The sequence below is a fragment of the Medicago truncatula genome, chromosome 3, assembly GCF_003473485.1.
Source record: "Medicago truncatula cultivar Jemalong A17 chromosome 3, MtrunA17r5.0-ANR, whole genome shotgun sequence".
Taxonomy (NCBI): Eukaryota; Viridiplantae; Streptophyta; class Magnoliopsida; order Fabales; family Fabaceae; genus Medicago; species Medicago truncatula.
Window position 1 is genome coordinate 44,687,054 of NC_053044.1, and position 23,360 is coordinate 44,710,413.

At 29.5% G+C, this 23,360-nt stretch overlaps 1 non-coding gene across 1 annotated transcript; it reads right to left on the reverse strand.

Annotated features, from left to right (window-relative positions):
* Nucleotides 1–3,074: 3,074 nt before the first annotated feature.
* Nucleotides 3,075–3,146, reverse strand: TRNAH-GUG (transfer RNA histidin (anticodon GUG)). The gene has a single exon. It is a non-coding gene; the product is annotated as a tRNA-His (tRNA).
* Between the last annotated feature and the right edge of the window lie 20,214 nt (nucleotides 3,147–23,360).

Genomic DNA, 23,360 nt, shown 5'->3' on the forward strand with positions numbered 1-23,360 from the left:
GCTTCCTAAGTTTTAAGCATATCAATTAATTAAATCACATTTCATGAATTAAAAGCTTTACATGCATATACTATTTCTAATAGTTACAATTTTTTTTCTCCCAATATTCTTCAAATTGTAACATATGGAAGTCAAATGCTCTAAACTTAGGATGAATGTACTAAATTTGGGGTTTCTGGAAAGATTTTGTCAAGGTGTCTATTAGTTGATCATCTGAAGCGACAAACTTGAATTGATAAGGAGTTCTTTAGGCAAAACTATGTACAAGAAAACGGTAGTTAATTTAGATGTTTAAAGTTTGAACTACTTGATATTATAATTTTTATTTTATTTTATATATTTAGAGTTTTCACGAAACATTGGATTGAAAGCTATACAAAGTTTCTAATATCACAATATAGCTTCATCTATTGGGGGCTCATAGCTTCAATTGTTGGAGTCGTTTAAACTAGTGAGCGCGTAAGTGGCTGTAGCCATAGTCATGTATATGGCTTATACTCTAGATCAATGACTAGTATTTTACATTTTTACTTTCTAGTGAGACGATGTTTTTATCTACGTATAGACAATACGAGTTTGGATCATTTTGTCAGTCTGTTAGAGATACAGAGAATGGACATGATGAAAAGTAAGAGAGACTTAATGAGAAGGATTTGGATCTCCTCCGTTGGCTGCACGATTCAGCATGCTTCAAGCCATTATTTTCAGAGAGTGAAGTTATAAACGAATTTCTCTACCTAACGACTCTGTTGCATTGTGCTTTTGCCGTAGAATATTTATACCCGTAAAAGATCTAACGACTCTGTTGCCGTAGAAGAGAAATGGATTGCATTTTTTATATAAGCATATAAATGGATTGCGTGTCATAAAAGAAATGTTAATCTCCTTGATTTAGGTAGAACTGCAAGTTTATGTTTTGGAAACCCGGGACTTTTAACGGGTGTACAGATTACAATCTAACTGTTTCTTCGAGTATGTCACTTGCATACTTCCTTTGTGAAATGTAGATTTCATCTTTTCACACGGACATTGAGTAAAATAAATTCCGAAGTCTTGGAGGGAGGAGCGACATTATTAAATCCTTTAGCTATATCTTTTTAATCACAAGCTTTTCCAATAAAAAGATGACCTGTTTTTCTATCTTGACTTAGAGTTTTCCAGTACCATTTGCTATAGAGATAAATAGACCATATGAAAGAACAATACTTATATCATATGAATAAAATGTACTGGTGTTGAATGTGGGAATAACAAATTTAATTCCATTGATCTCGTCAAAAAATAAAATAAATGAATTCCATTGAATTATATAATGTTTTTATCCTTCAAATACTTGCATATGAAATAGTAGCTGGTCTTTGAAAACGCTAACAATACGTAATTAAACAGCACACAATTGCAATTCTGCATAAATTACCAAACGCCGTCGTAATGTCAAATTTTCAAATGTGATTAACAGGTTCAAAGGTGTTGATCGCAAGTCATTTTCCCTCCCATAGCCTTGCATAAGATAGAGAAATCTCTTGAAGAATAGAGATTAAATTTTATACACTTTCAAACTAATGTAATAAAATAACATCATAATGTAATTTGATTGGAATTGAATACATATTATTTTTACCTATACAACAAATTAAATCCAAGAAATTATATTCCAATATTTGGTAAATCTTAATAGCTACTCGACAGCAAAAAATAAGTCTTTTAACATGTTTTTTTATTTTTTTTTGGTCTAGAAACCGCAGGAGTTTTATTTGAAAACCAGAACACAATAATCTATAGATCAACCAATAAATTAAAATGAAATTCTCATTGGAGCATAGGAGAATTACAACAACTCATTTCTCCAATTAAAATCTCATCCTCCTCTCTGTTATGACATGAATGAATAACTATCTTTGCCTTTAAAATTAGGCTCTGTAACCCTTCATGAATTTAGAGCTGAATAAGGAGTCTCTCTCTGGTGGTTAAATTAATGAATGATATAGGTCAACACCAAAGCCACAAGCATTAAAACACATGCAATCGCTTGGTCAATTTTGGTGCCTGCATATTATAAACAACAACAATTCATTAGCAATACTCACTACATACTCTCCTTTCAATAATGCTCATAAAGAATATAGCATGGAAAAATAAAAAATTGAAAATTAAATATGATGAATTTTTTGGCCACAACCCTTTAGTTTTGGGGAAGGGGACTTGGCAATCCATAATTAAGACAAAGGTAAGTAAAATTTGGTTAAAGATTGTTCCATCAAAGTCATGTTCTTCTGTAACAAAAAAAAAAAAAACTCAAGTTCTTCCAAACGATTTTCACATTTGTTTTGTAATCATTAGAAAAATATTTGTTATATGAATATATTAACTAATCAAATAAAAATTGATCAAACATCAACAATGGTATCTAAAAATTAAATGAGAGAAAATTAAGAATATTTACCATCGCTTGTAGGAGCAGGGGCAGGTGCAATGGATTGTGAACAAGCCACAGAAATAAGTGTAGCATAAATGAGGCCAAGGAAGGCAACCACCCTGAATGAAGCACATGAAACAGCCATATATGTTTCTCTTAATATTTTCTTTCTTCTTCTTCTTGTTGTTTTATTTCTCTCTCTCCTTCTCTTTCTCTCTTGATTTTTCAAGTTTTTAGAGAGAAAGAAAGGAGAGAGAAATTAACTAATTAATCCAAATAATAACAAGACTTGTGTAGGAGAAAGATGTTCGGGGTGGTGAAAATGAATTAGCTTTGTGGAATTCCTTTTATAATGGCAATGCAAGTTTTCATAAGCCACCTAAGTTGAGATGTTAATTGAAGGTGTACCCGTATGTTTAGGAGAATCTACAATAATATACTAACATGAGATTTTCTTTCTGTTCTTACTTAATATTTAACCAATAATATTTTTCAATGGCAACTCATATTTGCTTTTGCACTTTTTTGGGTATGTTTTCTTCTATATAGAAACACCAAAACCATGATCATGATGGGTATTTTTTTAATGGATGAATAAAACACATTTACTAAACCAAAAATATAAAAAGATAAAAAAATTGTTTTGATTTTTAAAAAGTGTGGCTGCTGGGATTCGAGCCCAGGTCTCCACGGCCACAACGTGGAATTCTTACCACTAAACTACAGCCACTTGATGTTCTTATATCGAACATACCTTTTTAAATAGACATATTACTTTTTTTTTGAGGGATTAAATAGACATATTACTGTTTTGAGGGGAAAAAAAATATACACATCCAAAAAAAAAAAATCAACAAAAATTTGGTTTCTATCTTGTGTTGTTTGTTTTTTTATAACAACTATCGACAATTGAAATCCTTTAAAAAGTTTCTATGCACTGCAAATAATCTGCATTAAAAAAAAACTAATAGAATCCTTCTGCTTGCGTTGTAGAAGAAGCATCATGACTGACTTCAATTTTTATTTTATTTTTAAAGTAAAGGTACTCTCCCGAGTAATTATGTAGACTTATCCGCTCTTAGTAACTGAGATTTATTTAAAAGATTGATCTCTAGACAGATTGAACTTTGAATTGGGGTTCAACTGTCTGCTACCCCCCTTTGTTCATTATGTTGGTGACTTACTTAAGCTTATGTCAAAATAGCATTAAGGAGTAAGCTTATTTACTTGCTTATATCATCTTTGATAAGCTAATTCAAATATCTCGTATCTTAAAACTTTTAACTTATCATTATTTATCTCAATTTTATCCCTGTAACATTTATTGAAATAAATTTAATATATATTAAATATATCATTTTATGTCATTTCATATTTATAAGTTAATTCAACCACTGATTTTATGTCTTATAGTTTCAGCTGCCATAAGACATACGTTGTAAACTCAAAAATGGAATTTGTCAAACATATTCAAATTTCTAAGTAGTTGATCTATTAATGTTTGCATATTGGATAACTATTCTATTAGTTATATGATTATTACTTTGTCCATTGTAAATTTATTATAGTTTTAATATTTTATATTTGTTAAAAAATAACAGATATTTTAGAAATCCAAAATATAATTAACCTATTTTAAATAACAGATATTTTAAATAACAGATATTTTTTAAATAATTAATAATAGAATAAAACTATTTTGATATACATATATATTGATTAAATAATTTTTAATGTGTGTGAAAAGTTCAAATAATTTTTATTAAATCACTAAACAACATAACTAATGTTTAGTGATTTATTATTTGTGAGGATGATGATTAGTGATCAAGTTTTAAGACTATGTTCTTTATGAGGATGATGATCAGTGATCTAGTTTTAAGATTTATGTAATGTTATGTTTTTTTTTTTTTTTGTTTACTAAACATTGAAGCAAAGAGCCCTTGATAGTTATCACTGAGACACACTTTACAAGTTTTATAAAGAGGTGCAACACAAGTTTTATAAAGAGATGACACACTTTACAACTTTAGTTTGTTTAGTGACTCATGTATGTTGTTTAGTGATTGTAAAAGAAATTTATTTTCATAGGGTAGAAGAAATTTATATTTTCAAACATACACATTGTACCCTATATATTGAAAATCAAAACATATTAGAGTTACAAATTAATATGTTACACTTTTTGTTTATTTTAATACTATTGCAATTTTATGTCATGCAACTTTAGTTTGTTGCAAGTATTTTATGATGGAGTTTATTATTTGATATTCTATGATGCATAAAATTATAGTAAAATAAGTTAAACATTCTTTTTAAGAAAATTAAAAAGTAGAATACTATTTTAAAACAAAATTATGAGGACATGTCATTTAATCATTTAATATTAAAAAAATAGAAAAATAACTTGGATAACCCATTACCCAATCCAACCCAACCCAAAAATTAGTGGGATTGCCCAAACCCACCCAATAGTATGACAAGTGGTTATTTTACCTCACCCAAATCGAAGTACCCTATTTGATTTGGTTTTGGGTTTCCCAAGCCCACCTACGAACACCCCCCAATGACAGGTTTTCTTTAGCCAACTTTGGACACAAAATATAGTGATTTTCTGCTCACATATATGACATAAAACTTATAATTCGTACGTTAAAAATCAAGATTGCATTTCTACAAACACGTTGTATGCATCCGTATAACATTGAACACAAAATACAGTGATAACATTCTATAATTTGCTCACATACAAGACTTAAAACTTGTAATTCATATGGTAAAAAACAAGCTTGCATTTCTACAAACACGTTATATGCATAAAAACAACCAATTTAAAAATAAATGAAAATGTGAACACATTATCATAAAGAACAATTAACATAAACATTTATGCATACAAGTTCAAAACAACTTCAAATATAGAAAAGGGTTGAACAAATTAAAATAAGTTACAGTCAAAGTACCGCATTTAATGGAAAAGGAAAGAATGATTGGCCTATTGAATCTTGATTTGGAATATGTTATCGTGGATTATGAAAGAGAAGATCGTCGAAAGTTTACGGTGGATTTCAAAAGTGGTGACTAAAATTATTTCATGTTGTTGTTAGGAAAGAGGTGAGAGGAAACGTAAACGAGAATGTATCTAAGGTGACTAGAGAAATCTCGTGTTTGTTATTTAAATAAATGTGGGTTTTTTAAGAATTTTAGAGGGGAGTATTTTGGGTAACGTTTAGTATGGGAAATGATTCTTTTTTCCATGATGGGAAAGTGTCCTTTACAACCATAGATTTAATAGTATTTTAATTGAATGGCTGAGATTGAAGAAGTGGTAATTGTTGCAACTTGTTGGACATTGTGTAACAAAAATTCCTATCCCACCAATTAATTAAATAATAATTTAGCATTTGTTTGTTTTAATTTATTTTTTGTATGAATTCATGTGCCTTATCAGTTTGGTTTGGGCTTATTGATTTCAATAAAAAAATTCGAACTAAATTGATCTCATAGAATGCTGTCATATTAAATTGAATTAGAGAAGGATGTAATAAATTTTCAAAATTTGATTAAAAATATCAATAACGTGTGGCAGTAAATTAATTAAATCATGTGTACTATTGTATGTGACATAAAATAATTTTTTTCTTTAATTTTTTTTTTTTACATTCATTATGGGTGGCCTAAATTACATTGTTTATATTAAATAATATACACAATATTAAAGCAATTAGTATTTTTTTTTTTGAAATTATGTACGTATTTAAATATATAACATAAAATTTGAGCAACATTCATGGATAGCGGTTGCCGTAAGCATTGCAACGTTCATGACCTACATTGTAGCCGAATGTGCCCATCATTTTCAATTTTTTTTATCGTCCATTATTCTAAAATAATTGAAAAATGATAGATATAAATTTGTTATAATCTTCTATTGATTGTTAGCACAACTAAACCCGAATTTCATTGAGAATAGATATGTGAAACTATCAGCTTGCAATGAAATTCATGGACATCGATCAAATTAAGAGTTTTTATTTCAGATCTGCAGTTTATAGGTCTAATTTGGAATAAGAAAACCCATTATCGGTGGATTGTTCTTTCAGAAAAGGTAAAATATGTAGATCTGTAGCACACTTAGATACAACTCTAAAATTCAGTAAAAAAAAACATGTGGATTTTAGGTGAAAAATGTGAAACAAGATGTTGAGTTTGAAGAAGATGAGATGTTGAAGAAGATGCTTGTTGGTATATTTTTTCTGGGTAAGTTGAAAAGAAATCAGTTCTGGAAAGAAAGAAATGAGATGAGAGTCATGAGACAATACTGAAGTAAATGGGGGGTGCACGGGAAGAAACAAAAAACATTAGAAATCTATTTTCAGATTTTTTTTCTCTCTCTCCATAGCAGGTTGTCAACTGCCACCTGTCCTGGGAATTGAAACTTTCCCATGGTGGGAACCAAGTTTTCATTCCCAGGTTAAACTTCACCAGTATTTTGGGTTAGGTTAATATTTTAAATGATTATATAATATTTCAATCACGCTTTATTAATTTTACAATGAATAATTGTGGAAAATTGTAAATTGAATGATATCGTATCATACACTATTTATTAAAAAAACAATTATTATACATTTTATAATGTAAACGAGAAAAAATATTATTCTATTAACAAAATAATTTTATTTCTAGAATACAATCCAAAATAAAATGTAATGTTATACATTTGTATCTAATAGTATCTATTTTATTTATTTTAAAAAATAGAATCAGGTTGACCCATATTTTAATCAATTCTATGTTTTTAAATATCTGTATCTCATACAAAAACATGAATGTCTAGACATAGATTTGTCTTCAATATTCTTTAATATATTGAACCAACCATAATCAATTTGTTGTCATGGACCTTGTTACTAATATTTTGAGTATCGGAGTTGTGTGAAAATAAGAAAAAGAATACATAGGAGTTGTGTGTTCTTACTAAATGTTGTTGTGTTAATGTGTTCAAATTATTTTTGTCATGACTCGAGTTATTGGAGATAGTTGTTACACCAATATTATTGGTTATTTTGTGAAATTCAATAAAACTAATGTCATAATTATGAAATTCAATAAAACTATAATGACTCATATAAAATATTTAACACATCTTAATTTTTGTTGGTGGTTATTATGGATCCATCTTGCTTGCTACATTATTGAATTTAGGATGTCCTGAGATTTTGTTTACCCTTTGCAAAGTATGAACTTTCTACCTTATTTTTTTATAAGTCGTACACGCACGTCTACTTGCACGCATACTTCTATTATAAGATTTAACACAAACACACACACACACACACATATATATATATATATATATATATACATATATATATATATATATATATATATATATATATATATATATAAAATGACATATCCAAAATTTTGACTTGTGGGGGCGAGATTATATATAATAAATATTTATACAAAATTTTAGCAATGTGTAAGTGATAAAATAATAACGTCATTATTTTTGAGAAAAATACTTGAGATTATAAACACTACTATTATATATTAGAGAAATTAAAGATTCATTAACATCTACAAATTAAAATTGTTTATTACTTGTCTTTATATTTAAAAAAGTATTGTAGAATTTTATTCATTTTTAACACTATAACAAATCTCTCTCTCTGTATGTGAAAAAATCATTCAAAATTTCAACTCAAATACATTTGTCTCTTCCTTACCATAGTAATAATGTGTCTAAATATTGTATACATTCAATTCCAACCATCCTTTTAGAGACATTACACTTCTTATGTAAGATTGCATGAAAAATGTCGTTGAAAATGGTTTTCATGGCCTTTTAAATTACGTCTAGGTTGATTTTATGTAAAGTAAAAGGTGAAAATCTGCAAATGTTTCCAAATTTAATTTAGAAATCAGATGGATGACCTTGGTAGTTTCGTCCTTGAGTTATAATGTTACTTTGTGTTGGTGACCTTTTCTTGACCATTATTGTTCAATTTCGGTACATAGTAATATCATATGTAAAGATAAAGTCTAATGTACAATGCCGCTTATTTTGAATTATTTATAGAATTGGTACAGGGAAACATATAAGATGCCTTTATAAAAAAAATATCACACTGGTAAGAATACAAAGCATCAAAACCAGATCTTAGTGCGACGACTTGGAAGCCTATAGGTCAAACATTATTCTTGATGGAAATGTCTTGTATTATGAATATGTTGCCTTTAATTATAGAGGTAATAATTAATGATAATTGATTCAAATATTTTACTATTAAAAAATATAGAAGGTTTAAACTTTGAGAGATATTATTACTCATGATTTCTCGGTTGTTTTTCCCTGTCGGGGTTTCCCAAGTTACAACTAACCCTACTAAAATAATTCATCACACTAAAATACTAAATATCCTCCAATTCAAAGATTACCAAAATACCCTCACTCATTAAATGACCAAATGCCCTTAGTTTAAAAATGACTAAAATACCCTTCTCGTCTAAAAATCCACTAATCCCAAATCAAACACAAAAACAAACAATTAAACACATATAATAAATAAATAAATAAATAATCCTAGTGAAAAACGGGGTGTTACACTATATCTGTGGTAATTTCAGTGATCCTTGGGTTATTGATCTTGCTTACGATTGTGGTGTCTCTGTACATCATATGCCACTATTAGAAGCGCATGAGGAGGATAGGGAAATCAAGGTGATCGCGAGGCGTATTGCTCCACGGTGGTCATCTGTTCTAAATGAGGATGATGATTAGTGATATAGTTTTATGAATTAGGCAATGTTCTATAGTTTAATGAATTTAGGTATGTTGTTTAGTGAGTTTTTTAAAGGTGTTGTTTAGTGATTTAGTATCTGTGATTTGTAATTCAAAATTGAATGATATCTATCATACACCATTAATTAAAAAACAATTAATACATTTCATAATGTAAATGAGGAAAAAATATTATTCTATTTTTTTTTAAAGGAAAAAAATAAAAATATTATTCTATTAAAACATTATGGAAAAATAAACTTCAAGAAAACTATAATGAAACAAATCAAAAGGAACAAAAGTATTGTAGTTGTAGAATACAATCCAAAATAAAATATTGTGTTATACTTTTGTATCTAATTATATCTATTTTATTTTTAATTAAAATAGTATTAGGTTGATCCATATTTTAATCAATTATTATGTTTTTAAATATTTATACCTCATAAAAAAAATAGGAAAATGATCACTTGACACCCTTTAAAGATTTCAAATAAAAAAAGTTATTTGAATACATTTACGTAAACATTTTAATTTTCAAGACATTAAATATATATGGGTAGTGTTAATTTGTGCCGTAAGGGCACAAGTTAAAAATCTAAAAATAGAATTAAATCATAAATTATGTCCTGAAAAGATAAGATTTCAAATTTCTAAAATATTAAATGCACAATTTCCAACAAAATGTTTTTATCTTTGGTTTCTTAACTTGTGCCTTGAGGGCATAAGTTAACATTTTCCAATATAGCCAATTAGTAGGGATATTACATATTATATGTAGGGGCCGTTGTTTGAATCCCGAACACCCCACATTCTCCACAATTAAATTATGTGAGCTGTAGCTACTAGACAAAAAAGAAAACTTGTGCCTTGAGGGACAAGTTAACATTTTCCAATATATATATATATATATATATATATATATATATATATATATATATATTCATAAAATCTTACTATTTTAAACTCTTAAAAATCCTTTAGAACATTCATCAACATTTGTTTAAACTTTTGCAAGACAATTTTGAAAAACTCATCTATTTATTGGTATGGCGGCATGTCAAAATGGCAGGCATCTTTTTCTACAAGAAGAACGAAACTGACGAAAGATTTTCAGAATTTCATTGGCAAGATAAAAACAAGAAACTGATCCATATAATTTTCTCTGGTTTTTACTGTGAATTCTTCTGAGTTCTGACTGCATATTTTCTAACTGCCACCGATGGTTCAGCCATAATGTACAACAGCTTAATCTTGCTGCTTCTAGAAAAATACTAGTAATGATTATAATTTTTTGTCTTGTGTACAATATCTTTCAGCAAGGACTAAGGTCCTTCTTTTTTAAGGGAGTAAGGAGAAGTGAGAACCAAAGATAATCCTCTATTAATTCTTATTCATGCATATGTGAGATTGTACAATCTGCTATACTAATTGATAGTGTCAGTACTGTCTCTAATTTTATGCAACTTATAGAAATAAATTGTTCTTAAACCTAACTATGAGCTCATAAACTTTTTGAAGAAATTTAGAAACCCAATCCTAGGATAAAAATTGATTTAGGTAAAAAATTAGAGAAAGAAAAACATGAAACCTCTAATTTCAATCCAAGACGCTAAAATTAGAAATTTCATATTAATTAAAGAACCGCATTAACGACACTTCATAGTAAATCATGATTCAATCATCACCACATGATTAATTAAGATCACACGATGATTTGGAGATCACATTGTATTTCACTTAACCGACTCAACAAATTTTACCACGAATTTCCGAAGCTCATCCTATATAAAGACACTTGCATACGAGAAAAGTACACAATCACTCTAAACAAAAACATCACTCATTGAATATTAAACTAACTTGATCGTCGTAGTGCTACCACACCCACTGCTTCGATCTAGATCCACCTAGCTCAATTTTGTAAGTAATTTTTGTTGTACCTATATATGAAAATTGGAGTACACATGAATGGAATGCAAGCAGATAATAAGTTGTGTGCCCCTAAACGTTTTCAATAGCAAAATCAATCACTCTATGCAAAATAAGTATAACTTTTTGTTGATAATTCTACTTATTTAGGAGTGATGAAATTAACTCGAGAATCGAAAGTGCTAACTAAATAATGGGAGCTAAGTAGTGCAATTTTGCATACATTGATCATATTGCATGTCTCTCACTCTCATGAAAAGGTTTCTAAATTACGTTAACATTTTCTGACAAACACATGCAGCGAAGTTAATATCCATGGAAATGAGGTTTGCACCGTATTTAGGCCACAAAGGTCAAAAGGCAACAAAATGGGGCCATGACATCTAGAATGGGGCATAGAAATCAAGCACAGAATCAAACATGTGGGACTCACATTTACCTCCAACATCCATCCCGTTGTGAATGCCACACAATTACCAAGAAACCCTCACCAGAGTAAGAACATACAAAAGGGGGGTGTGAGAAAGAAAGAGAAAAGAAGGGAGATTTTATTATTTATTAGGTGAAAAAGCAGTAATGTTTTGCTCATACATTTCGTGGTTGCTAATAAATGTGTTTTCAGATTGGAAAATGAACGAAGTTTTGTTAAGGAGCTAGGACCCATCTTATTAATTTCATTTTCATTTTAATTTTATATTGTAGTAACATTTTGTTTTTAAATTTTGTCCCACATTCCCATTTATGTTGTGTGACAGGTCCATAAATGATCGAGACAGTTATATGCTTGAATTTAAGTAGAAAATACAAAGATGCTCAGTGTAGCTTATCTAGATCCGCGTAAGCCTATCAAACATCTCTAACCATGGAATGATTCATGAAACAAAATATATGTATCATGAATTATGCCAATGTGGCTTACCAAAAGTATCTACCTGATACATCATGTAATTAGCATAGGAGCCTGACCCTGACTTTGTGCATAATCTCTAAAGGAGCTTACTAATACCCTAAAACTTGATTTACAAGCTATCTTTCTCCTACAGTCAATCATATATAGTTCTTATGCAATCTAATGCATATGTGATTTAGTGTATTTGAGTTTTAATGACCTGATTTAGGTTAAAGTGAATTGAATGTAAAATAATTGGCCTGCCCATTCATGCTTATACATATGTTTTTTTGATATTGTTTGTATGACACGAGGCTATACTTTTCCTGTACTCTCCCCTTTAGTTCAACTTGATTGGTGCTAGTGATGCAAATCTAAGAGGAAGGTTTAAAAAAAAAGATTTTTTCAATGATTAAATTCCATTAGTAGCAATTTTTTTCTTCCATATTCATTTGGAGTCTCTTAGGTTTACTTCTAGTAATTATACCCCTTTGTTGTTTTTGAGCTTCTAGGAGGAGGTCTTTACGCCGGGAATCAGATTTGAACTGGTGACACGAGGATTTTCAATCCTCTACTGTACCAGCTGAGCTATCCCGATCATTCTTGACACACCATCTTAATTTTAGGAAATTACTTGAGTCTATGTCAACTAAATAAAAAAAAAAGGGATATAGGATAAAAAATTAGCGAATTAAATGGGCTAGTATTGAAGCATAGAAGTGATATTGTCCCAATATATGTATTGGTTGAAAGTAAATTATAGCATAGTGTTTGGATGCATCATTTTAACTCCAATTGTCACAACTTCAACTTTGGATGATTTTATTTTATTTTGGATCATGAACTTAAATAAATAAAAGTTAGAAAACCTAAAGCAAAGGCCATAAGATTGTGCCTGGATGGGATAATTAGAACTTTAGAATTCTAGGCAATTTGAATGCTTCATTCAATTCCCTCTATTTCTCTTTTGTTGTTGTTTGTATAGAGTAAAAAAAAATCCTTCATTCTTAACTATGTTGAATTATTTTTGTAAAATTTCAAAACTTGAAAAAGGCCAATTTAAAAATTTAGAGAATAATTTATGAAATTTGGAAAATTATAGCGACCAATTTGCAGTTTCTGAAAGTTTATAGTGACAAACATGAAAATTTTAAAATAATAAGGATCAATTTGAAATTAACATTGTATTGAGTAATGAAAGAATTTTGAATTCTTTGTTTTTACGTGGTATTTGAAATTACCTAATAATAACTTTGATTCTTTAAAAAAAAACTTTGACAAAATGCTTCACAAAATTCTTTCATGTGGACATAATTAATTCAAAATTTAAATTCATTATAAAATAATTAAATATACAAAAATGATATGACAATATTAAATGATGGGATGTTGGTTACAGACCTCAATCATTTTTTTTAAGAAAGACCTCAATCATTTTGATGATGTTTGTGAGAGCATTACATCACTCGTCACACTTGAAGTGGTAAAAACGAAGTTATATTTTACCATCTCTATGATCCATTTGATCAATAATTTGATGTTTAAACTATTTATGAGTTATGTTGTAATATGAGCTTTAGTATTTAAATATGGGAAATGCTAACAGGTGTCTTCGGGGTATCGGTTAAGGATACTAAGAAAGGAAGTTATATAAAGGTCAGATTAACATGTATTATAATGGTACAAGTTAAGGTTTCCTCAAAGAATAATTATTTATTGAAACAATTTTGGGTACCTTAATTTTTATTTTGGGTACCTTAACATATGTCCGTAAGACACTTACCGGTGTTTCCTTATAAGTAAATATAAACCATAATCTGTTCACTAAAGGTCTGTTTGGTAACACCCAAAAAAGAGCTTATAGCTTATAAACTCGTTTGACAAAAAAAGTTCTATTTGGTAACACTTTTTCACCATGAGCTTATAGCTTATTTCACGAGCTTATAAGCTATTTTTCAGAAGCTATTCCAAGTAGCGTTTGAGCTTATAGCTTCTCACTTTTAATTCCAGTTTTACCCTTATTATTCTAACTAAATTCCATTTTTTTTACCCTTAATCATTTATTATATTATAAATTAAAATACATATGTTTTAAATATGAATGCTATTTTTTTTTTATGAATGAAAGGTCCTTTTTTTTCTCAATAAAAAAAGATTTTTTTTTTACCGTTACGTTTAAGTTTTTTTTCGTTACAATTGTTACGTTTTTTTTTGGGACTATTTCAATATTTAATGTCACATTTTTTTTTTTGCAAAATGACACGTTATTTTTGTATGATATATCAGAATTGTAGAGAATAAGAACAATGACAATAATTTTCTCCAAAAAAAAAAAAATGAGAACGTTACGTTTAAATTTTCTCCAAACTATATTTATTGTTACGTTTAATTTTTTTAACACTTTATATCTAATTTTTTTAGGCAAATGAAAATAAATATAAATTAACATTTAGGAATTAAAAATTAATTTAATAATAATATTAAATTAATAATTTTTAATTTTTAAATACTTTAAATATTAATTGATATAAACTTTATTATGAATTAAAAATGTCCTTTTATGTAATTTTACATCTATCAGCTAATTGAACCACTAATTTTATCAAACACTTCAAGTAGCTTATCAGCTATCCGCCATCAGCTATAAACCATAAGCTATCAGCTAGCTTATTAGTCATCCGCTATTTTTACCAAACTGAGCTGAATAATATAAATGATCTGCAACCGCTCTTCATTTGGAGATGTATACACAATTGGTTGAACTTCATTAACGTTGTCTATACATTGTTTCTGTTGATTGTTTCTTTACTCTTTTGAATCGGATGGTTGTTATTCTAACACACATAATATGAGATGAATGGAATAATAAATGTAGTATTACAAAACAATTAAAGGCAGATAAAAATATATATGAATTGTCCACACCACTTGATTTCATATGCATGTTATGAGAATATACGAAAAAAGTTTAAAAAGTAGCCGATTTGAAACAACCTAAGAACCCGCCGAAGTTTTTAAATAGCATGTCCTACAATAAGATGAATGTGCTGTTAAACTCATCACACTATTCAATATATACTACCAAATATTAAACTAAAAACAGTGACAGCACGAAACATTTTGGGCCTAATATAGTAATTAAATTCAGAGTTGTTTGTTTTGGCATCATGTGAAATTTAGAGACAGTGAGGGTTGGTTGGTTGTTGAGGGTGGTAAATGTGAAAATTTATGTATGGTAGGGAAAAAATGGACGTATTCGAAGAAACATAAATGAGAAAAATTGAAGAAGTTGTAAAGTGAGGGTGTATATATGAATTTTAATGAAACGCACACCCATGCAGAAGAAGGGTAGCAATAACTCCTGCATATTTGTGAATGGGTGGTAGCAGAGTCATTCTGCAACTAGTGACCCCTCAAAGAAGAGAGAGAGTGATCATCGTAGACACGGAGATGCCGTGTCTGCACATTGAAAGCTCTGTAAGGAACGACACAAGTTGCAGATATTTGTCTCACTACCATTCCTCATCACTTCCATATGCTAACATTTTCCTGTGTTGTACACCTTCATCATTTATTTATTTGTTTGTGACATTTTCCTAAAATACATTGGATGCACCTAAAGATAACTCAAATAAGCCAATCAAATACTCCCACGGTCACATATTATTCTTCTTTTTAAGTAATGCTCATATTTCTTAATAAAATAATTAGTTAAACTCGACCCTGCTCCTATGACATTGAGTTCAATTAATATTGCAGTGGCAGTAGTATACTGTTATATTTTTCAATCTCAATGTTTATTTTTTTCATTCAATATATTGAACCTTAAACAACTATATATAAGTTTCTAGGCTATATAAGAATCTTAATCTTTAACTAGAATTTCAAATTATGATTCTTCATTGTGATTTCGCTTAGAAATATCTAATAATTGCATGCGATTTTGTTTTCACACTCTCGGCCATTACAAACGATTTCTTAGGTCAGGTCTAATGTCCCCCATTCTTTGCATTTCTTTCTTTTTAATATATTTTTATTTTTCCTAAAAAAAAAAACAAATACTCTCGACCACTACAAATGATTTCTTGGTTGCGATTGCATCCTCACATGTCTGCATTTTTGTTGTTTCATATTTTATTTCTGTTCTATTTAAAGATCATGTTAGTCTCGTCATTCTCTGACAAACTTCAAGATACTTGCCTTTCTTATATCATTAAAATTTCTTATGATTTTGGATATCTATTAATTTTGAATATATCTTATAATTTCAAAGATCTTTTGTGTGTGCATGTGTATTATGCATTTCAAAATTTATTATTCCTTCACTATATTATACTTTTAAATCGGTCACGCCATCGTCAAGATGGAACAACATTACAAGGCTGTTGTCTCCCGTCAAATTAAAAACACGATCCTTAAGTTTGAGATGGTAAATGGTAGCCATGAATTAGAGAAAAATACAGTCGCAAGTGAGAAAAATGCCACCGAATATAAGTTTGTTGTAGTTACACCTAAATCACAAATGTACAAATTGAGAAAAATATAGAAAACTCCTTTTGAAAGTTGAGCACTACAACACCCAAATTAAGAGTGGGGACTTAAATTTGTTTCGCATAGGCTACAATTTGGCCCCCCTTTTCCAGCACTGCTATATATCTCGAGGAAAAGCTTCTCGAAGTGATCAGTCACGAAACACAATTCAACCAATCAAAGTTGCTCCTTTTTAATTTTTTTTATTTATTAAGCAGTTCATCAAATAAATGTAAAATCTAAGGGATGTTATGCTGCCAACTCGTTTAAGCATTACACCATATTAGAATTTGAATTAGATTTCAATTAATCATTTGCGTCACGAGGGGGGGGAGTGTGAGAATCATTCACATTGGATCAAGAGTAATCACACAAGTGAGTTGAACACAACAACTTTATCCAAAACCTAACACATAAGTTAAAATGCTCAACATCCACTTTTGTATCCAATGTGAAACTCTTACTCAGAAATGATACAGGAACACAAACAAACTTGTTATTGTTAGACCAAATATATCACTATAAACTCTAAGGCAGACTCGTTTTGCTGGTCCTCTCATATTTCTGATCGTGATGTAAAAATATACAGAATAGATGCTCCCCAACCTCTGTTCACAACGTGGTTTCTAATCAGTACATTACATGGATATCTTGCTTGGATATAATTGGTACTTGCAACGTGGTTGTATTCCTTTTCTTGTATATATGTACCTACACTGTAAATTTGCTCTGTTCTCTATCTTTTGATGAAATAATGGACGGTCTATTACTCAGTAAAACATGTCAATATGGCGAAGACGTACAAATTACATTTACTCAACAAAAAGACAAGACGGTATATTTTAAAGAAATTGCAACCGTAGCTTTTTGTGTGTGCATATATAAAACCAGTTGAATAATGTATATTTCATGCTATGCAAAACATCAGAGGATCACTACATTACAAATCCCCCCTGTATCGATTCATCTTTAAACTCATCAAAATTTGAAAATATACTCATAATTTTTGTGGGACATCAATCATCACAATATCACATCCAGCCAGCTGAAAATAAAGTACCAAATCTGTGCTGATAACTACCAGTGGCAGAATAAATAAATACCAGTCTCATAAAATTCATCTCAAAACATTTGATCATGTCTTTCCATGTCTTTAATTTCTTCTCTTCAGAACTAACTAACTAACTAACGGATATTTTTTACAAGAAGATGCGATAAAAAACCAAATACCTTCATAAATGCACCAAACATCTCCCCGACATAGAGAACACCCTTCCCATTCCATGGCTGCATGATGCAGTTTATAACTAATAACATCCATAGTTCACTATATATTTCATTTTTCCAAAGGGAGGCTGAATTAACAATTTAAAGAAAAATCATTCATAAGCTATGTAGCACCGACACTGGAATTAAAGACGTGTATGATATCCGACACATCAACATTACACTTTAGACTCTAAGATATCAGTTTCATTTTGTTAAATTATTAATGTATTTAAGTGATAGCGTCATGTTTGATTTTTGAGTTTATATCATTGCCTATAAGCTTCTCATTGGAACTCCAAAACAAAGTATCAGTCACTAACACGTCCCTATAGGTCGTTAGTACAACCACTATTAAAAATATTTTCTAATTCTTCAATTTTTTTTTTTTTTTATAAGAGGACTCCAATTTCTTTTTAAAAAAGAGAGCGATTCTTGTATGGTCACAACCACAGAAATAATTGGTTTAAGCACACATACAAATAGAAATAAGTAAGAAGAGAAAAATATCAATTTATTATTGTTATTATTGAAAATGTCAAATGCATCTAAAGGTCCTTTAAGTTTTTCGTTTTTCTCAAAGTCGTTTTAAGTTTCAAAAGTCCCAAACAAGTCCTTTTAGTTTTTGAATCGTTTCAAACAAGTCATTTTCAAGGATGATGATGATGATTTACATGATAACAACAAAGAGCATTATCCACCATTTGCCATGCCTAAAAAGATGACTAATTTTAAGTGAGTGTTAGGAGCCAGATTTGGTACCAAAGATGAGTTCAAGGAAACAATTACCAACTATGCTATCTACAATAAGACTTGTTTGAAACAATTCAAAAACTAAAAGGACTTATTTGGGACCTTTGAAACTTAAAGGACCACTTTGGAAGAAATAAAAAACTTAAAGGACTTTTAGATGCATTTGACCTATTGAAAACATTGAAAGTTCTAGTCACCAAATTAGATCATAACTCTATAAGAGGGACTAGATCCTCTATGTGACTGGAGGGTCTAGGGAAATCCTACCCATTGAAAAATAAATTTATTTAAGAAGTTAAATGTTAAAATCATGAGAGAGAAAATGTTTAATGATTTAGATTTGACATCGGTGAAAATAACAAATATTTTTAGAGGAGACGATCTATTCCCCTCTATAAGACCGTTTGAATTAGTCATTGAGATTACGGAAAACAAAAAAAACTCTTAACTTTAAAGTTTTTACTCAACTTAGTGCTTATGTTATTTTTCATCCATCTTATACTATACTAGAATCTCTATTTTCTTTAAAAGTTTTATTATTCCTCTTATTCTTCCCTCTCTCCCACACACTCTCCCCTCGTCTTCCACGAAGGTCCTCCTCCCTTGCTTCAATGTTATTCCTATTTCTCCATTTTTGTATTTCAACTAGTTTATCATCTCACTCCTTGCAAATAATCTATCATAAAGACAGTGATATATATATATATATATACTCTTGAAAAAAGACAGGCTTATATAGTAAAATCTACTTTACTCTTGTATACAACTGCTGCATATACTTTTGAGTGACATCAGCTATTGCTTTTATAACTAACTCTAGTGAGGATCCAAATCCGCGGGGAGAATTGGAAGAAAATGAGGAATTTTAAACAAAATTAGGGATTTAACTATTGAAATCTTTTGCTCAAAAAAAAAAAAAAACTATTGAAATCTGCTTCCTAACTATTGAGGTGGGGACTTTCATTTTAGTCTATTAGTTTTTGGTGGCTAAAATAATAATTTTAGGTAGAGATATACTATTTAACTGAATATAACAATTTTATTAGTTTTATTAGTTCAGGTTTGTTTGTAACTCTAACAATCACCAATTGAGGCAAAATGAACCACCAACTTTAACATCTTATTCTTATAGATATCTTTCATATGTAAAATAAAATAAAATCGGTGTAGTTGTAGCTACACAAAGCCGTATGAAATATCTGTCCATAGGTACACATCAAACTTAGTTGAACGTTTAACTATTTTGCTAGCATTTTTTATGACATGCATAAGCACAAATATTTATAGGACTAATTTGATTAACATTTTACAATTTTAAGGAGTCTTTAATTGTGAAATTTTTGTGATCTTAAAGATTAATCAGTGATGAAGACTTTTAATAATTCACTTTGAACACATCATCAAGTAACATTGTGATTAGTCACAAACGTTATGTTTTACGGCGTTTGAGACTAATTTAAATTTACATTTTTACATACTAGCTTGAGAGTGCAGCACAAAGGAACGGTGATAATTTTGGTGGTTTAGGCTAAAGGAAAAAAGGGTGTGAAGTGTGAATTTTAATGTCTGAAAAAGAAGGACAATGTCCGAGAGGCATTGACTAATCAATCAAAATAAGTAGTAAGTTTTTAAAAAGAAATTTTTTGTGTATCTTGATTAAAAGTATTTACTTATATTTTCAAGACAAAATTATTATTTGTGGATATCTTAACTAATATCTATGAGATGTTTGTTAGCAAGACCCAAAAAAAGAAAAATGATTGTATTATTTTAAAGGCTTTTCTTAGAAATCACACAAAAACCAATAAACGAACATACACCATTCGTTCCAAAATACATGTCGCAGTCAACCAGTGCACACATGCCAATACAAAACTTTGATAATTTTTATAATTAATTATATATAATAAAAATTATAGAAAATTGATATTTTGAAAATATTCATCGAGACAAATCAAACATCTTATATGCTAACATTTGTATTTATATATTAGTTAAAAAATATGGTTAAAGTAAGCTATATGAATAGTGCACATTGTAAAATTGCGACATATATTTTGAAACAGATGGAGTCATTTTTTTAGTAATGACATTTATACGATTATTTTGTGACAACCTTCATCTTTCCTCTTCTCTCGGCCAAAAATGGGGGGTGGAGTAACATGGTGATAGTATGAGAGAGATTTCTTCGATTGGTTGTACAAATATCAATTTTTTGCATAGTCTTTTAAAAAAGAGTGTAGTTTATGCAACACCCAATAAAAACTAAACACAAGATTAAATTTGTAATCCTTAAAAAAAGGATTCAATTTGTAATTAGAGTAAAAAATTACTATGTAAACAAAGTATCTTAAATGTTTATGAACTATATGGGATTAATTTTCATTGATGTTGTATAAATTACTTGCAATTCTTCAAAGGTAAGTCTAGGTCTCACGGCAAACATATGCAAAGGACATAGTCGAATATTTATACCAGTGCCGTCACAGGCTGGGTAAATGTATAGTAAGATTTTTCATGCAGAACATTCTCCATTTTTGGTCTTGTAGCAATAACGGTGTTCCCACTTCACATTCACAACCACATTTATGAATGCATTTGTTCCGTTTTATTTCCCCCTCCATAAATTAATAAAAAGTGACCTAGGTACCAAGGCTTCTTTTTAAATTGTTTCCATACCATCACTGCTCCTTTATACATACAGGCTTCATTCTTCTTAACTACATGTCTTTTTTTTTTTCTTTTTCAGGTAGCCTAGTGGCTGGAGCTCACACATTTTAAATATGGAAAAGTGAGGTGTTCGGGGTTCGAACCCCGGCCCCTGCATATAAAATGCATTTGTCTATACCAACTGAGCAAAGCTTACGGGGACAACCACATGTCTTTCTATTATTAAATATATGCATATAATTGGGCCAGGGTGAAATATAATATAAATATATAATTTGAACCTAGGCATTAAGCAGCAAATATATACACCATCCGGTCACTATTATAATCAAAAATCAACATTTTATATTCATTCATTAAATGATGTATGTGGTTTATAATAAATATTACATACATCATTTAATAAATGTATCTAAAATGTTGATTTTTGCTTATAATAATGATCGGAGGGTGTAGTAATTAATTACACAATCATACTATGATCAACAGAAACAACACAGTTGTTCAATTAATCAAAACAAATACCTACACGCTATGTCCCTTTTTATAAGCACTTTTTCGCATTTGCACAAGAAGTGATTATAAAAATAGACAAAAGCAATATGCTAAATTAAAGTATTTATTAATTATTAACTGTATATGTCCCTAAATTTATTCTCTTTTGAGAAAAGATTTGTCTCTAATATATATCTATTACCAAATTATTGAATATACTTATTGTTTTCTTCAAATATACCCATAACTGATACTATTAATCAGAATTGGCTTATCCTAGCTAATAAAATTTGCTTATTCAAAAAAAAAAAAAATTCAGAATTGGCTATAAGCATGTTGTCTTAATGCAAAATTTGATGCTTACTCGACTACTCATGTGATCAGTTGATTAGTCGTTTGTTACTTGATTCTTCGTTAGCTCAATTCATAATATGATATGCAGACTAACTTGCACTTTAGACTATGATCCCCTTTTCGAATAAGGGATCAACTACACTATGAAAGAGACTATGTATCTCAGTTGCAAGTTCCTAGAGACGTTGGTTTTAGTGTTCAAGGTTGAATTACTATCTAAGAATGCATGGAAAATAAAAGAAAGCATTAGAGAAAAACGAAAAAAAGATATGTAAAGACCTTCACCGCTAAGAATGCATGGCAAACACCACTAATGTAGGTAACTACCCTGTAGCATGAGTTACAACATGAAACTTCCATGTATGCTAAGTTATTTACTTCCATATCAACCAACTATATCATGCATAACCATATTATTATGGGAATACGTCTTCGTGCGCATTCTGGACTTAGTTAGCTAATATCTTGTCCATACTTTTGAGTTGAGGGCAGAGTTGTACTTGTACGACTAACTGCTTGGTTGTCTTCTAACCGTGTTCTTCACAATCCTATTTTAAAGAAAACGATTAATGTTAATTTGACCACTTATTTGTCATTCAAAGCGACTTTGCAGTAAATTTTATATATATTTTTTTTTCTCTCTTTAACACTTCTTTTATCATGTCACATATGTAGGAAACTGATTATATTACCTCTTGGGTTCTTATTAAACTTAATCACAACCCTATAAGACCTACTAATAGCATCAAAGTCCATTTAGACTTGATAGTCACGTTCAACCATCAACAACTGGTTTCAATTATGCATCAAATGATTTCAAAGTTAGATGATTGTAATGCAGCTAATATGCAAATATTTTCAATAAGGGTTATAACATTCTTTTTAACCTATATAGACTTGGTAGTCTCGTTCAACCGTCAATCAATTCAGATGTCAGTCGATTCACACCATCAACTTATTCCAACGCCAACTAATTGTGACGAAGCTGATATGCAGATAACTCTTTTTCAGTCTAATCGCCAATACATGATTTGAATACTTATATTTTTGTGTAAACATCGTCTAATAATGCTATATGTTTAACTATTTATGACAAATACTTTTTGTTTAACTTAAAATGTTGATTAAATGTAATTTTAAATTACCTTTAGTTTTTACTCTTTTTTTGAAGGATACTGTTTTTACTTTTATACACAAAAAAGAGATATTAAATACAAATGTTTACTTTTTACAGTTTTTTATGGAGGAGTTGCTTCAACAAACAA